The 18,300-nt window shown below is 38.1% G+C and overlaps 1 pseudogene; it reads left to right on the top strand.

Annotated features, from left to right (window-relative positions):
• Positions 1 to 5,963: 5,963 nt before the first annotated feature.
• Positions 5,964 to 6,892, top strand: LOC132683402 (large ribosomal subunit protein eL6 pseudogene; annotated as a pseudogene).
• Positions 6,893 to 18,300: the final 11,408 nt, after the last annotated feature.

Genomic DNA, 18,300 nt, shown 5'->3' with positions numbered 1-18,300 from the left:
GAACTTTGTCATCTAATGAGTAACTGTTTCATCTTGGTTTAGTTGATAAAGCAGTAGCTCTAAAAATAAAACTTACTGTAGATTTGTTCTTTTCTCTTTTATGTTAAAAACCAAACCCTAACTTTGCCTTTCTGCACATCTAAATAATATACAATTTTTTTAAATGACTTTAAATATTAGTAGTTGGAAGAAACTGCTTGGTTTGGGAATGGTGTGCTAATTGGTTAGGTCCACATATCAGCTGAAATATACATTTCAAGGAAGTTTTAAATGTCCCCAATTGAAATGTTTTCCAAGAAATCAGACCTATTTGTTTTGTTTTGTTTTCCTCATTGACAATGATTGCCTAAAAATCTACCCTGGACCGACTGAAAACATAATAACTTTCCACATCTTTTTCTTCCTCATCCTACAGATCACATAGCATTTTGTACATTCTAATGGCAGTTATTAAATTCTGCCCCTTTTGAAGTTGTTTGTATAAAAAGTGATTGTGTGAGAAGAGTCTTATATAGAGTCTTATATAAACCAAGTCTGAACCATCTTTGTGTCCTTTGTGGAACCAAACAGAGTTTTCTGACTTTTACTGCCCTAATCCATCTAATATCCTGTTGTCAAATTTATTTTCCTAAAGTTCAGCTCTGCTTAAGTAACTTCTTGGATAAGAATCTACAACAATTTCAGGTTGTTTACTGAATTATATGCTCCTGCCTCACCTGGTATGTGTAACCTTCCATTATCTGGCCCTAACCTGTCCTTTCCAGCTTTGTCTCTATGGTATTTTCCATTGAAACTTGGCTCTTCCTACTTCTGAGAATAGGTCCTGGGATTTCTCATTTTTCTCGTGCTTTCTCACCAACTAGAATGCCTCATCTCGTACAGAGACCCATGCACAAAGCCATGCCTGACCCTCCCAATTGAAAAAAATCTTTCCTTGATTCTGATCTTTGCAGCACCTTGTTTATACCACTCTTGGGTACTTACATCACTACTGCCCAACTTAACTTTGGGTTAAATTATAATAATATAATAATAATAACCCAACTTAACTTTGGGTTAAATTATAATAACCTGTGGAATTGTTTTATCTCTCTGATTTGAGAGTAAGCCTGGTATGCTTGAAAGAATGTGAGCTATGAGGTTGGAAAACTCTAAGTTCAGATAATGCCTCTCATTTATGGGCTGTGTGACTTTGGACAAGTAACCTACCTTTCTGAGCTTTTTTATTATTTTTTTTTAATCTATATAAAATAATTGATTCACTTCCCCTTTCTCATGCATTGAGTTATTATAAGTAAAAAGAAGATTCTTTCTACCTAACCCAATCTCACTTGTAAATAGCAAAAAAGTAATCAAGTTGGAACGGAGTAAACAGAGGCCAATGAATAAAAAGAGACAGAAAGCTTGTACTGAAAGTGTAAGAATTGCCAAAAAATGATGACTTAAAGGAGTTTAACTGAGAAAAGAAAGAGCAGAAGAAGAGATTTTTTTTTTCTTCAGTTTCTTTAAGGAGTTTTAATAGTGGATAGTATATTCACCGAGTCAGGGAGCAATATCTCTAGTCACTCAAAGCAACAAAGCCCCTGGAAATCAAATAGAAGTCAAGCTCACTTCTCTCTAAAGCTGTCCATCCTGTACTATGTCTTTCAGAAATAAAACATTGAAAAGAAACAGTGTCATCCCAGCATATGGTGGGAGATTGGCTATTTTGCCTTCCAAAACAGAAGAAATTTATCATATTTTTCGAGGACAATTTCCTGAAATAAATTTGTCATTGCTTCTGCAGGAGGGGAAAAGAATTAATGTGCACATTAGTAATATTGTTACTTAAAGTGGTCTGTGGAGTTTGTTATACATTCAGAATCACAGACCCTGACCCACAACTTACAGAGTAGAATCTACATTTTATTTTATTTATTTATTTTTTTTAATGTTTATTTATTTTTGAGACAGAGAGAGACAGAGCATGAATGGGGGAAGGTCAGAGAGAGAGGGAGACACAGAATTTGAAACAGGCTCCAGGCTCTGAGCTGTCAGCACAGAGCCTGATGCGGGGCTCGAACTCACGGACCACGAGATCATGATCTGAGCTGAAGTCGGACGTTTAACCGACTGAGCCACCCAGGTGCCCCAGAATCTACATTTTAAAGAGATACCTAGTGGGGCACCTTATTGGCTCAGTCAGAAGAGCATGGGACTCTTGATCTTGGGGTCAAGCCCCACATTGGGTGGGGCAATTAGAGATTACTTAAATAAATATTATGAAAATAAGCAAAAAGATATTAAGAAACCATAAATAAAATGAAAAGGCAACTTACTGATAGGAGAAAATATTTACAAATCATATATCTGATAAGGGGTTAATATACAAAATACATAAAGTAATCACAAAACCTAATACAAAAAACCCTCCAAACTACTTGATTGAAAAATGGGCAACAGATCTGAATACACGTTTTTCCAGAGAAGATATATAGATGGCCAACAGGTAAATGAAAATGTACTTGGGGCGCCTGAGTTGGTGAAGCATCAGACTCTTGATTTCAGCTCAGGTCATGATCTCACGGTTGTGAGATTGAGCCCTCATGGAGCTCCATGCTGAGTGTGGAGCCTGCTTGGGATTCTCTTTCTTCCTCTCTCTCTCTCTACCCCCACCCTGTGCATGCTCCCTCTCACTTTCACTCTCAAAATAAGTAAATAAACTTTCAAAAAATGTATTCAACATCACGAATCATCAGGGAAATGTTAAATCAAAACCACAATGAGAAATCATCTCACATCTGTTAGAATGACTATCAAAAAGACAAAAAATAGTAAGTGTTGATGAGGATGTGGAAAAAAGGAACCACTTGTGTACTGTTGGTGGGAATGTAAATTGATGCAGCCACAATGGAAAACAGTATGGAGGTTCCTCAAAAAATTAAAAATAGAACTACCAGCAATTCTACTTCTGGGTATTTGTTGAAAGAAAATGAAAACAATAACTTGAGAAGATATATGCACCTCTGTGTTTATTGCAGCATTATTTACAATAGCCAAGATGTGGAAACAACCTAAGTGTCTATCAGTAGATGAATGGTTAAAGAAGATGTGGTATATATACACAGTGGAATATTATTCAGCCATAAAAAGGAAAGAGATTTTGCCATCTGCAACAATATGAGTGGACCCTGAGGACCCTATGCTAAGTGAGATGAATCAGACAGAGAAAGACAGATACTTCATAGTCTCACCTATATGTAGAATCTTAAAAGAGGAACAAACAAACAAACAAATAAACCAACCTCATAGATAGAACAAATTGGCAGAGAAAGGGGTAGGTGGTTGGAGAAATGGATTAAAAGTTACAAGCTTCCAGTTACAAAATAAATAAGTCATTCAGGTATAATGTACAGCGTGGCAATTGTAGTCAATAACACCATGTTGCATATTTGAAAGTTGCTAAAAGAATAGATATTAAAAGTTCTCATCACAAGAAAAGCAATTATGTAACTATGTATAGTGATGGATGGTAACTAGACTTATACACAAATATTGAATCATTATGTTGTACACCTGAAACTAATGTAAGGTATGTCCATTGTACCTCAGTTTAAAAAAAGATCCCGGTATTTTCTAAGTACATTAAAGTTTGAGAAGCACTGATGAATAAAGTCCTTTGTTCATGTTAAGGATTCTAAGATCCTTAACACTAGGAAATCATTTTTTCCCTCTTTTTCCACCTCAGTCTTAGTCATTTGAGATTCTTTAGTGTCCATTAACAATTTAGACTAACATGGGCTTGTAAAATGCAAAAACATACTAATGTAATATGATTGCAAGAAGGTTCTATAAGTGATGGCTTCTTTTTCACTTGCACTATGCTGAGGCTGAGGAATGGCAGCCTATTAACTGGAAGTTCTTTCCTAGTCACTATACCTGGCCTTTGGGTGAGCTTGCATTAGTCTCACATGAAAGAGCTGTCGGTTGGATAGATGAAATAGACTGTGAGGAAGTCAAATGGAGAGACCATTGCTAGCAGAATTTCAAATTCAGGTGGATGTTTGTTAGTATACCCTTTCTGCAGGGCAATCTGGCAATATGTTTAAGAACACTAAACCTCTTTGACTCAATGATGCTCATTCCGAGAATTTATGTAAAATACATAATCAAAGATGCACAGAAAGATTAATGAATGAAAATTAAAAAAAATTTTTTTAAGTTTATTTTTTTATTTTGAGAGAGAGAGAGAGAGAGAGAGAGAGTACAAGCTGGGGAGGGGCAGAAAGAGAGACAGAATCCCAAACAGGCTCCATGCCATCAGTGCAGAGCCCGATATGGGGCTCGAACTCACAACCTGTGATATCATGACCTGAGCTGAGATCAAAAGTCAGACGCTTAACCGACTGCGCCATGCAGGCGCCCCAGGAATGAAAATTTTTTATGTGCCTTTAGCTATATTAGTGAAAACTTATAAATAACTTAGATATTCCACATAATAATGAAATGATGAGCTAGATTATGATGTGGCTGCATAACAGAATAATATGCAGCCAGTAAAATCTTATTTTTGACTTGGGAGAAGTTCATAGCATGCTAAATGTAAAGATAAACTCTCCAAATAAAAATGAAGTATGATCCAAATTTTATAAAAAACTATTTACGTAGGAAAGGAAAAAAGGTAAAGAAATATATAAAAATATCAACAGTATTTTTCATTTTTAAATTGTGGGAGATTTTAATTTATGACTCTTAATATTTATCATCTTTTTGTAATTAACATGTATTATTTCTATCATTAGGAAAAACATAAATTAAAACAAAATATGTAGTTGCTACCCTTTGATTACTGCTTCTGACTTCAAGTCTTGAGTTGGAAAAGGGAGGAAAGTTGGAAAGGGTTTTTGATGGAACATTCTATCCCTTTTTTAAAATAATTTTTTTAAATTATTTATTTTTGAGACAGAGAGAGACAGAGCATGAGCTTGGGAGGGACAGAGACAGAGGGAGACACAGAAGCCGAAGCAGGCTCCAGTCTCTGAGCTGTCAGCACAGAGCCCGACGCGGGGCTGGAACTCACGGACCGCGAGATCGTGACCTGAGCTGAAGTCGGGCGCTTAACCAACTGAGCCACCCAGGTGCCCCTCTATCCCTTTTTTTAACTGCTGCCACGGATTTGGAAGAAGGGACCCTCCGATGACGGACACCAAATACTTGTGAAAAAAGACAAAGGTCTGACTACAGACATCCCTTTCCTTAATCTTCTGCTAACTTCAAGAATTAACAGTAATTCTTTCCAAGGTTAAAAGTCCATTTCCCATACTGAAGGAACTTAAAAAAAAAATTATTTTGGAATAATTACAGCTTTACAGGAAGTTGCAAAGATAATACAGAGAGATCCGTTGTGCCCTTCACCCAATTTCTTCTTGAAGCAACTTTTAAACATGAATTATTTGATGGATTTAATTTCTTTATTCTAACAGTCTGAGATTCATGCTGAGCAGCAGTGTTGTACGTTGTAAAGGCAATTCCAGTCCCTTTGGTTTCTCTATTTTGAAAATAGTGTAATATTTTTTCCCCTAATTACCCATGGTTAACCCTGAGTCAGATGCAAGAAAAGAAATCTCAGCCTGTTATGTTGTATACTTTCTTCTATGGTATGGACGAGTAAATGTAACCTGTGAGATACAGTTTCGGTTCAAGAGTGCATCTGCGCTGGGCGGCTGCCTTACCAGGTACCGGCAATTCCTCTGCTCAGCTTAGCTGATATAAGGCAGGAGGAGACAGGGCAGAAAAGATCGCCTTAATTGATAAAAACTTCTCCGTCGTTTGTAAGGTGTTGAGGTTTCAGCATAACTTAAAACACTGAGAATTGAAAAAATGATACTTTGAAATGACATCTGCATGATAATGAGATTAAAATGAAACAAAAGGACAAAACCTGTTTCTTTTGCCAAATTGCTAATGGTGGTGATCTTATCTTAGTTCTCTTTCCCATCTTGCAAGATGGCGGGCGAAAAAGCTGAGAAGCCGGATGCTAAGGAGAAGAAACCTGAAGCCAAGAAGGCTGATGCTGGTGGCAAGGTTAAGAAGGGTAACCTCAAGGCTAAAACGCCAAAGAAGGGGAAGCCCCACTGCAGCCGAAACCCTGTCCTAGTCAGAGGAATTGGCAGATATTCCCGATCGGCTATGTATTCGAGAAAGGCCATGTACAAGAGGAAGTATTCAGCAGCTAAATCCAGGATTGAAAAGAAAAAGGAGAAGGTTCTTCCTACTGTCACAAAACCAGTTGGTGGTGACAAGAATGGTGGTACCCGAGTGGTTAAACTTCGCAAAATGCCTAGGTATTATCCTACTGAAGATGTGCCTCGGAAGCTGTTGAGCCACGGCAAAAAACCTTTTAGTCAGCATGTGAGGAAACTGCGAGCTAGCATCACTCCTGGGGCCATTTTGATCATCCTCACTGGGCGCCACAGAGGCAAGAGAGTGGTTTTCCTGAAGCAACTGAGTAGTGGCTTGCTACTTGTGACTGGAACTCTGTCCCTTAATCGAGTTCCTCTGCGTAGAACACACCAGAAATTTGTCATTGCAACCTCCACCAAAATTGATATCAGCAATGTGAAAATCCCCAAACACCTCACTGATGCTTACTTTAAGAAGAAGAAGCTGCGTAAGCCCAGACACCAGGAAGGTGAGATCTTCGACACGAAGAGAAATATGAGATTACAGAGCAGCGCAAGGTTGATCAGAAAGCTGTGGACTCGCAAATTCTGCCAAAAATCAAAGCCGTTTCTCAGCTTCAGGGCTACCTCCGCTCTGTGTTTGCTCTCACGAATGGAGTTTACCCTCACAAATTGGTGTTCTAAATTTCTTACAAAGAACCCAATTAAATAACAGATCCATCTCTTTTGTGCCTTTTTTTTCTTTTTTGTTTTTAATCTTTCTCTGCCCAGAGGTGTGGTTTGACTCTGCGTGCTTGTGGCATCTTGGCCTCTGCTAAGAGCAGTCGGGGTCGGGAGGCTGGCACCAGCTGCAGTGGAAGCTCCACTGTGTCATCGGTTTGGATCAGCATTCTTGCCTTCCTCACCGTCTGGCTTGCTGCCCAGCACCCACCAGTAGGAAATAGCGACATTTCCCCAGTCGTTACTGAGCAGGTCAGTACTGGGCTATGTGGACAAAAAATAGCTCTTCTCTTCAGGCCACAAACTTTCCTTCCTTTGAATGGGTAATACCCATTTCTCCCCCATAATCATTGCAATCTTGTATATCTGGTTTTTTAAAAGCATACATAGCAACATAGCAAATGAGTATAATTATTTACCATCTTTTTCTTTTTTTTAACCAAAAAGCCCTTATGCTGTACATACTATTACACAGATGACAAACCGTGTGTTTTGGTCATTCCATAGAAAGTCCCATCTTCAGGGGCACCTGGGTGGGTCAGTCGGTTGGGTGACCGACTTCGACGCAGGTCATGATCTCGCAGTTTGTGGGTTCGAGCTCCGCATCGGGCTCTGTGCTGAATGCTTGCTCGGAGCCTAGAGCCTGCTTTGGATTCTGTGTCTCCTCTCTCTACCCCTCCCCCACTTGTGCTCTGTCTCAAAAATAAATTAAAAAACAAAAACAAAAACAAAAAAAACCAAATTGCTAATGGTGAATGCACCACAGCAGGGCGGTGACACTCTAGAGTCACATTGCAGGGATTTCAATCGTGGCTGTGCCACTTATGAGCTGTGTGGCCCTGGGCAACTTTCTATTCCTCAATTGCTTTTTCTGCCTGGTCCATAATAGGCACTTAAGAAGTATTAGCTATTGTTTCTGTTGTAGAAAGTATAAACAGTTAATTCACCTTCTTTGAGATTCCTAACCTACCTTACTTACATAATTCAGGAATTTTTTTTTTGAAGTGTTTGAGAAGGATTCTATTTATTAATTCTTTAAATGTTTGGTAAAATTCACCAGTGAAGCCATCTGGTCCTGGGCTTTTGTCTGTTGGGAGATTTTTGATTATTGAGCCCATCTCCTTACTAGTAATTGATCTGTTCAGAATTTCTGTTTCTTCATGATTCAGTCTTTGTAGTTTGTATGTTTCTAAGAATCAAGAAGTCTTTAAAACGACTATAAAGTTGCGTATATACCATGATACTGTAAATTACAAGACACCAAGATACACTTCAATTTTAGACTCTAGCAAATGATTCTATACAATCTCTGGTGTCCACTTCTTTTTAAATGATTGGAATTCTCTTCTTTAAAAAAAATTTTTTTTTAAGTTTATTTATTTTTTAGAGAGAGAGAGAGAGACAGAGTGCGAGTGGGCTAGAAGAGACAGGGAGACAGAATCCGAAGCAGGCTGCAGGCTCTGAGCTGTCAGCACAGAGCCCAACATGGGTCTCGAACCCATGAACCATGAGATCATGACCTGAGCTGAAGTCAGACGCTTAACTGAGTGAGCCACCCAGGCACCCTGGAATCCTCTTCTTTCAACACACATATCCAAGTGCCCAGCTGACCCAATTTCCTGCCTAATACTTGTGTTTGTCTCCCATAACTATTCAGACATCTTAATATTTTTATGTTCACTTCACGCAGATGTTGAAAAAATTATTTGGGAGAAAATCAAGTGAGATTATTGACCATAGGGCTACCGCTTTTCAGGTCTAGAGCCCAGGACAGGAATAATTTGGCTTTGGCTATCCAATGGAAGGAGTGTCTATGCTGCAAAAAAATTCCCGTTGTTTTTGCCATGGTGAGGGAGGAGCATTTTCCTAATCCACATAAAGGCATCCTCTGAGTTAATTGATTAGTTCAATTAAAAGCAGAAGAAACATTTAAGTGCCCAGTGTATGAGTACATATTAGAGAGGAAAAAAAAAAAAAAAAAAAAAAAAAAAAACCTCAGCTACAATCTCTTCTTAAACAGGAAATATCAGGATTAATACAGTTCTCAAATGTTCTGATGTGCTCCAGCATCCCTTAGAAATACTGCATATTCTTGGGTCATAGAATTGCAGAATTGAGCAACAGAAGAAATCCTAAGGATCATGCAGCCCAACCTGTCATTTCACAAAAGAATAGTAAGTGCCCCCAATGGAAGTACTTGCTTAAAGGTATTGGATACATCTGGTTGCTGAACTCAGCTATTCTGACTCCCTATTATAACCACAGTACTGATTTTCAGGTACATAGCTCTGAGCATTTTTTCATATGCTGTCTCTCTTTCACTCTTGTTCTTTATTTTTCCTTCTCTCCATTATAAACCAGTCATTCCCACGGACTTAGCTTCCTCTAGGAGGAGCCTGAGAAAGAGTCGTCTCCTGCACAGCTCTTGTCTCATAGCATGCATATCCCCACCCACTTGATCTTCAACTACAGAAGGGTTTGTGTTTATTATCCACATCCACACAGATAAGATACTGTGTGAAGAAGCAAAATTTAATGTTACATGAAGATATTCACTAATGAAATGACTGCTCAAAATCCCACATGGTTAACATGACGGCTTTTCCTTGCCCGTGGCATCCTCGGCTTGGGTAGTCATCTCTGCCTGATTTTCAGATATGCTAAACATCTGCTGAAGTAATGGAAATACAATGCCAACCGATTGCAAACTGAAGTTGTAAATCCTGATAAACATGACAGGATCCTATGAGGTCCGTTGCTGTAAAATAAGTCCTGAGAAATAAAGATTATTACTTCCCTCCCTCTAACATCCTCTGATAATGAAGATCTGACAAAGTTTAAGATTATACTTGTTAATTAAAGAAGCGAGAGGAGAACCATAGCACAAGAGGCATTTTTAAAAGAATGCTTTAATTAATAAATTGATGAACCATCTTTTAAAATTATGCTGCAAAGATCATGTATATTTTGTTCCATCAATTGCTCCAAAACAAAGTCAAGACTCAATTCATTCTCAGACTTCATGCATCATTTCCACCACGACCTGAGTTTTGTTCAACATTAGATAAAGTGAACTTACTTTCATAAGTTCCTTCTTCAAAAGATCAAGTTTCAATCAAACATTTACTTATCGTTTACGGTAAAATTATGGTTCTCTCTTTAAGTGATCTTTCTGTAATGCCAAAGATCCTCAGACAGAGAACATGTGCATACATGAGCAAAGATCAGAAGACTAGGACAGAGAGTCAGATGTTATGATAGGTTATCTCTTGACTGGTAGTGTGGCAAATAATCATTTTCTTCCGAGAACTTTTCTAAGCTTTTCAAAATGTTCTAAAAATAAGTATATTGTATATTTTGAAATGCAAACACATTTACTTTTAAGGGTTGCCTGGATGGCTCAGTTGGTTAAGCATCTGCCTCTTGATCTCAACTTAGGTCTTAATCTCAGGGTTGTGAGTTTGAGCCCCACGTTAAGCTCTGCGCTGGGCATGAAGCCCATTTAAAAAAATAATAAAATAAATAAAATAAAATAAAAGACAGAATTCTCCTCGTACTTCATCTCTTCATAATCCTCACTTCCACCAAGAGCCTGAGGCATTGAGGCTGCAGTTCTTCTCTCTACAAAGACATTAATTACTCTAACTGTTTTATATTTCTGAGTAATTTTGGCCTTATTCTGAGGCTTTTTATGACCCTCGTTCCTGAGGAAAGGGAGATAGCGTGGATAACATATCAGACAGGTAGAAAGTGTAATTGGAGGTTTGACTTTTCCGGCCTCAGCATATGAAGTTGTCCTGAGAAACAAACCATCTTGTCTTCCTCCCCCTAAAAACTGGTGAGCATTTTTATGATTTCTATTCTTTACCATGTCAAGTACGAGAAGTCATTGGTCTGAATCTCTTTTTCTAGCTATAATTGGCTAGTGAGCCATTTATCTATTGGGGCCACCCTGGTTTATGATAATAAAACCATGATGCCCCCATATGTAAGAACCATAGACATAGTTCTGCCTGCAGGAAAACAATGGCTTGTTCTCTTTCTATCCAAAAGCCAACTTAACATTTTTCTTTATATATTTATTTCCTTTATTTCTCTATTTTCTTGTGCACACTCTGCCCCCTTCCAAAAAGGAGATGAAGATGTTTTCCCTTCTAATTCCAGAATTGTATGGCTGACAACAAAAGACATGTAAATGAAAGAATAAAATAGAAATAAGAGCTAAAGGTCAGGGAAAATTATAAACAAATAGTAGTAACTTTGTGATGAATTAATATATACTATATTGTAAGTACATTTATGTGAGTCAATTTATAAGTTGTATAAATTACCAATAAAATTAGGGATAGAAAAAGGCTTACAAAGGCACAGGTCTCGAGAAACTATATAGTTGTTATAGTTGACCTTCAAATTTCACTCTAAACTGCCTGGCAATTAAAGCTAAAAGAAAGAAACAATCAGCGTAAGTTCACTTTCCTTCATTAATTCAGTGGGGGACTATATAGTAGATGTATATGATGAAACAATTGTTAAAATCACAAGTGGCAGGGCGCCTGGGTGGTTCAGTTGGTTGAGTGCTCACTTCTTGATTTCAGCTCAGGTCATGATTCCAGGGTCGTGGGATTGAGCCTTGCATCTGGCTCTGTGCTAAGCATGGAGCCTGCTTGAGATATTCTCTCTCTCTCTCTCTCTCTTTCTCTCTCTTCCCCTCACCCCCTCCCCTGCTCGCATGTTTTGTCTCTCTCTCTCTTTCAAAAAATAAATCAAATCAAAACAAATCAAATCAAATCAAATCACAACTGGCAGAAAACCTATGACAAACAGGCAATTATTTCTCATGCTACTAAACACAACCTCTACTATTAAGCCTGAGAAAGTGTCACCTTTGACCAGACAATGATTTAACTTACCCTCTGCTACCTCTGTAGTTAGATGTGGATTTATTTAGATTTCCATTTTTGACTTCAAAAGAATTTTTTTCTTTTCTGATAGGTAATCATAAAGATACGGGTTAGAAAATGTTAATTAAAGTGAAAATATCTAACAAATATTACTGCAATGAATATAGTTTACATATTTCTGAATTATCCCTCACCTGTTTCTTCTCAAAGCTGTTTATTCCTTTAAAATTTCAGAATCTAGACCTGAAAGAAAGGACCTTAGAACTTTTGTCATTCAATCTCCTCATTTAGCAGTTATGGGCATATTTTCTCTGTGTCTCAGTTTCCGAAAACGGATATAGTACAATTTTCAAATGGTAAAAAAAAAACATGACTCTCAAATAAGAAAACGAACACAGGTCAAAAATTGTATTTAACTTGGTAATTAGTGAGGGAACCAGTAGGATATTAAAACCGATAAGAGCAATTGATAAACTAGATTTATATAGGCAATCTAATTGATGTCTTTCTTAAGTATAAAATTGTCTAACCCTCTAGCAGGACCACATATCATAGCCTATGGGGTTCTGTTTCATTGGATAGAAATCATTTGCCTTTCTACTAGACAAAAAGTCATTCCTTGTTATTTGTAGATTCTGTATCTGCAAATTCACCTACTCATGAAAATTTATTTGGATTTTTTAAATCAATATTCACCCTGTTTTCATGGTCATTCAAGGACATGCACAGAGCAGAAAAAAATTTGAGTTGTCTGACGTGCACATTACCAGCTGAGGTCAAGCAAAGTGACATCTGCCTTCTTGTTTCAGCTCTCACATTGTAAACAAGTGTACTTTTTGTGGTTTATTTAGTGCTATGTATTTTTTTGTTCATGTTTGTGCTTTTTGGTTGGTGATTCCTCCGTTTATTTATTTTTTTGATTCCTCTGTTTAAAATGACCCTCGGCATAGTGCTGAAGTGCTGTCTAGTGTTCCTAGCACAAGAAAGCTGTGATATGCCTTACGTGTTTGTGAGTTTTGTTCAGATGTGCGTTATGGTGCTACTGGCCGAGAGTTCAATGTTAATGAATTAACTATATATACAGTCAGTGTTCATGGTGACTTTATAGAATATCACTATTGGGAATAATAAGAGCTGATTATGTCCACAAATAAATCTCTGCCCCTGCAGAGTTATAAAATAGACCTGTAAATAACAAGTCAAGCCTAGCACTGCACCACCAGAACACCTGTTACCCTTCTGCGTATTTCTAAATTTCAGGCATTTCTAGTAATATTTATTTAGCTTTGTAAAATGTCTTGGCCCCACCAAAGTTTTTTGCTTTCCCCTTAAGTTGCAAAACAAAAAGCAAGATATACTTCCCTGCTTACATTTTGACCAGTGCTGTGTGGAGTGCATTTTTCCCTTGTTCTAACTCCAGAATTGCATTCCAACATTCATAACTCAGTTTCCTGTGCTATTAAATGTCATGCCTTTATTTTTTTATTTCTGTTTACATTTATTTATTTATTTATTTATTTATTCATTTATTAAGCGTCATCCCTTTAAATACATGTTAAGCTGTTACTCACTCTTAAATCCTTTCCTGCTATCCCTACTTTTGGGAAGGCTTTTATTTCAGTTATACAGTTATGATATCATTACTTTGCTCCTAGCCCAAATGTAAAGTGGTGATTCAAACTATGATAATGTCCCTAGATTTGTTTGTTTTTAGAAGTTTTGAGGATCTAATTTAGGAAGTACTACTAATGAGAAGAGCCTTTGCTGTAGTAACACCAAAGAGGTTTCATCAAGTTGTGTCACTCACTCTAGTAGGTGTGTGATCACAGGTAAATCATCAAATTGCTCTGGGCCTCAGTGTCCTCATCTCTCTCCTCTCTAAATAAAGTTAATAACTACCCAGCCTTCCAACCTCCCACTATTGTTTTAGCAGCCAACTTGAAGTGCGTAAAGCAAACAAGGTCCATCCTAGTTCCAGAGGTCAGGAAGTAATGTTTAAGCCGAAACTTGAAGAAAATAAGGGGAGAGAAGGAGTAGCTTGGGAAAAGGCTCTTCTGGCAGGCCATGTGTTGGGCTTGGGGAACTGCAAACCTGGGGTGTGGCTGGATTGGGATGTAGGTTCTGTACCACCTTCTTTCTACTAGTTGTGAACATTCTTCAATCCATTCTTCTGTTGAACAATTTAAAATACTCACAGGTTTATTTACCCAATAAATCCCCTACTATGTGAACTTTCCCAGCTTCTTTTGCATGGTTCTCCATCTTAAAATTGTGATATTAATTTGAGGAGCTCTTAATCTAGCTTTTCCAATTCCCATCTACAGTCATCAATTTTGCTTTAAGTTGACAAGTATTTGTATTTTTCAGTCAAACAAGAGTAAGAATATGTAAAAAGAAAACAAGTATATCCCTGACATCTTCTGCAAAAAGTCAATGAGCTGTCATAGGATTCTAATTTCAAGAAGATTCGAATTTCAAGAATTTCCTGTGACACAGGGAAGGTTTGATCCTATTTCACTTGAGGTGGCAAATTACAAGCACATTTAAGTTCAAAAGAGATCTGAGTAGGTTGAAGCTGGCCAACTTATCCACCCACCCTTCCATCCATCCATCCATCCATCCATCCATCCATCCATCCAACCATCCATCCATCTAACCATCTACTTATTTCCTTTATGCCTCTTAACCCTGTTCACCTCTTTCACCCATCCCCCATGCCTCCGGCAACCACCAGTTTGTTCTCTGTATTTATGAGTCTGTTTCTGTTTTGTTTTGTTTGTTTGTTTTGTTTAAGTGGCTAACTCATTTTAATAAGCAAAGTTTTGCCTCAAATTCAGTAACGTGGGTGCACTGCCATGTTACTGAATTACTAGGGAAACTCTAAGCCTTCTGAAATAGCTTTCAATCAACAATTAGGAAATTGTGTTGTCTTGTGAAAGGTGAGCCTGCAAATTCAAAACAAAACAAAACTGTTTAAACATCTGTCCTCACAACATAATCATACAACACTTTTAAAAACATACTGGCATAAATCAAGCTTGAGATACTGGGCCTGATATCAGAAAGCATTCTGTGTAAAAATGGCTCCTTCTAAGAAAAATCTGAACACAAAAAGAGAAAGCTTTCATTAGAATCATGAGACACTTTACTGTTTCAAAATCTAACCAAACCTATTTTAAATAACAGTCATTTAATGCAACATGTGCTTACTATGAATGTCTTTAGACTACAAACCAATTCCTACAGTGTTTAGCAAAGTTAACATACTGTTAACTGTGATGAATATGCTAATCACAGCTGAAGGAAGATTATACAACTGCATCTTATCACAACATCTTATTTTGTTAGAAAAATATTCTTCACGTGTTATCAGTATCTTATATAAAATGTTTTAAAAACAGGTCACATACAGGGGTGCTTGGGTAGCTCAGTCACCCGAGTGTCCTGCTCTTGATTTTGGCTCAGATGTTCATCTCAGGGTTGTGAGACTGAGCCCTGTGTTGGGCTCTGTGCTGAGCATGGAGCCTGCTTGGTATTCTCTCTTTCCCTCTTCCCTCCCTCCTGATCTCTCTCTCTCTCTCTCTCTCAGAAAAAGGGGGGGGGGATCATATATAGGAACAAAGCCAGTTTTGAGATCTAAAATGATAGCTCAGGGGTGCCTGGGTGGCTCAGTCGGTTGAGCATCCGACTTCAGCTCAGGTCATGATCTCACAGTTCGTGGGTTCAAGCCCCACGTCGGGCTCTGTGCTGATGGCTCAGAGCCTGGAGCCTGCTTCACATTCTGTGTCTCCCTCTCTCTCTGCCCCTCCCCCACTTGTGGTCTGTCTCTCTGTTTCTCAAAAATAAATAAATGTAAAAAAAATTTTTTTTTTAAATAAAAGGGGTGCCTGGGTGTCTCAGTCGGTTGGGCGTCCGACTTCGGCTCAGGTCATGATCTCTCTGTCCGTAAGTTTGAGCCCCCGCATCGGGCTCTGGGCTGACAGCTCAGAGCCTGGAGCCTGGAGCCTGTTTAGGATTCTGTGTCTCCCTCTCTCTCTGACCCTCCCCTGCTCATGCTCTGTCTCTCTCTGTCTCAAAAATAAATAAATGTTAAAAAAAATTTTTTTAATAAAAAATAAAATAAAATAACATAAAATGATAGCTCAAAAAAAATGATAACTTAAATTGTAAAACATGAATTTCAGTTATAAGATGTGATTTTTCTGTGATGAAGTGCTCATGCCTCTAAAATAACTATTTTAATTCAAAGCAATTTATTTTATAAGGAAACAACTGCAAACTTTCAATTAAGGAATATGAAACATACAGTAATACCATGTAAATTAAAAGGCAAGGAACAGTATACATTAGCTTTTTCTGGTTGTGTTCTATCTACATCCAAAAAGCTTAAAATATTTTACCATAAAAGTCACATTATACAATTTGGCTATTTCAATAAAAAACGGAAAGTAAAATGCCATGTTACCATGCCATTCTACCAAGGCGGATATACTAATTCCACAAATGAACATACTGATTGCTTATTACACTTAGCTCTGAGTCCCCTGTCAGCCAAAGAATAAAAGAAAATGCAAGTTACATAATTCTTACCATGACCAAAAGAAGCATATTATTTCTTCAAGCACTCTTTTTCTGATACTAAATTCTAAAAGGAAGTAGAATTAATGTTTATTTTTTATTTTATGTATGGTGGGATATTTACATATACAATATGGTTTAATCATCTCAGTGAGCGTCAAATTAACCCATTTTGCATTCTATGAGATATAGATTCAAATCTAGGGCTGCTTAATTCCAAGGTTTATGCTTTTTCCACATTTCCCAACCACTTTGTACAGAACACTTAATTAATTATTTTAGTATGTATTTATTGCACAGAATGCTTTAAACCCTGTAAAGGATCAGGATACATCTTAAGGACTTTACTGGAAACTCAGAACAATTCTCAGAACCATCTTTTTTTTTTTTTTTTAATGTTTATTTATTTTTGAGAGAGAGAGTGCCACTGGGGAGGAACAAAGAGAGAGGGAGACAGAGAATCTGAAGCAGGCTCCATCCTGACAGCAGCAAGCCAATGTAGGGCTTGAACCCACAAACTTGGAGATCATGACCCCAGCCGAAGTCGGATGCCCAACCGACTGAGTCACCAAGCAGCTTCGTCAGAACCATTCTATTTTTTTTAATGTTTAAAACCATTCTATTTTGTTTAATTTATTTTTGAGAGAGAGACAGAGACAGAGAGAGAGACAGAGAGACAGAGCGTGAGCAGGGGAGGGGCAGAAAGAGAGGGAGACACAGAATCTGAGGCAGGTTCCAGGCTCTGAACTGTCAGCACAGAACCTGACACAGGGCTCAAACTTCTGAACCGTGAGATCATGACCCCAGCCGAAGTCGGATGCTTAACTGACTGAGCCACCCAGGCACCCACCCCCCCTTTGTTTTTTTAAATGAGAACCATTCTTATGATAACTTCTATTTAACCTCTGTAGAAATTGAGGACACAAATTTCAAAAATGACTTAGTAAGGTTCTGTTCTGGGTAAGATAACAATTCACTTTGTTTCACCCACTGAATATAGCTATAAGATCTAGATAGAACACATGGAACAGAATACTTGGGTGGCTCAGTTGGTTAAGTGTCCAACTCTTGAAATTGGTTCAGGTCATGATCCCAGGGTTGTGGGATCAAGTCCCATGTTGGGCTCTGCCCTGAGTGTGGAGCCTGCTTAAGATTCTCGCTCTCCGTTCCACTCCCTGCCCCTCTCCCTCCCACTCTACAAACAGGTGTGCACACATGCTGTCTCTCTCACTCACTCTCTGAAATAATAATAAAACAAAAATGCATGAAACAGCTATTTTAGTACTCTGAAAAAGCAAGTAGTAGAAGAAGGATTAGAGAAGTCCAGAATTTGAAGTATCATTGAACTGGCAGTGACTTTCTGATTTTTTTTTTAATTTTTTTTTTTTTAACATTTATTTATTTTTGAGACAGAGAGAGACAGAGCATGAACGGGGGAGGGGCAGAGAGAGAGGGAGACACAGAATCGGAAGCAGACTCCAGGCTCTGAGCCATCAGCCCAGAGCCTGACGCGGGGCTCAAACTCACGGACCGCGAGATCATGACCTGAGCCGAAGTCGGCCGCTCAACTGACTGAGCCACCCAGGTACCCCTTGACTTTCTGATTTTTACCCTTCCAGTATTCCCTTGTCTGATATGAAGTTGGCCTCACACCCAGAAGTGTAGTCAAAACTTATAGCCTGAACCCAACTAGGTCAATTTGCTGCTAAAACGAAAATATCACCATCCTCCCTAAGATTTCAATAAGATTTCAATAAGACCCTATAATATCCAAAATGTCCAAGACACAATCCAAAATTACTCAGCATCAAAAGAACCAGTAAAGTCTCAATCCAGGTGGGAAAAGATAATCATTAGGTGCCAGCACCAAAATGACATGTAATTAAAATTATATGATAAAGTATTTAAAGCAACTATTATAAAAATGCTCTAAGAAGTAA

The sequence above is a fragment of the Panthera onca genome, chromosome C2, assembly GCF_046562875.1.
Source record: "Panthera onca isolate mPanOnc1 chromosome C2, mPanOnc1 haplotype 2, whole genome shotgun sequence".
Classification (NCBI taxonomy): Eukaryota; Metazoa; Chordata; class Mammalia; order Carnivora; family Felidae; genus Panthera; species Panthera onca.
The sequence above is the reverse complement of the archived record's forward strand: the minus strand, read 5'-3'. Positions and strand labels throughout refer to the sequence as shown.